Source organism: Ursus maritimus, unplaced genomic scaffold (genome assembly GCF_017311325.1).
Source record: "Ursus maritimus isolate PB19 unplaced genomic scaffold, ASM1731132v1 scaffold_15, whole genome shotgun sequence".
In the NCBI taxonomy this organism is placed as follows: Eukaryota; Metazoa; Chordata; class Mammalia; order Carnivora; family Ursidae; genus Ursus; species Ursus maritimus.
The window spans coordinates 920,728-921,027 of NW_024423897.1; positions in this window are offsets into that span (position 1 = coordinate 920,728).

Consider the following 300-nt stretch of genomic DNA (forward strand, 5'->3'; position numbering starts at 1 on the left):
CCCCCCCCCCCCCCCCCGGGATAACCCGGGGGAGAGGGTATACCCAGGCTGGGAATTGCTGTTGGCTAGGAGGCGTGAAGGTGGCCTCGGGCGCCACCTGCTGGACTGTAAAGCGCCCGCTGCAGGTGCAAGGCCCAAGGAAGCCCCACGCCGCTGCAGCGCGGGGTGGTCGGGCTCACACCTCTCTGCACACGCAGAGCAGGGGCGCGGATGACAAAGCACACGCAGACATGTGTGCGCGTACACTGGCCCTTGCGCGCCAGCCCGAGTGTACGCACTTTGGCAGGCGCGCACGTGCAG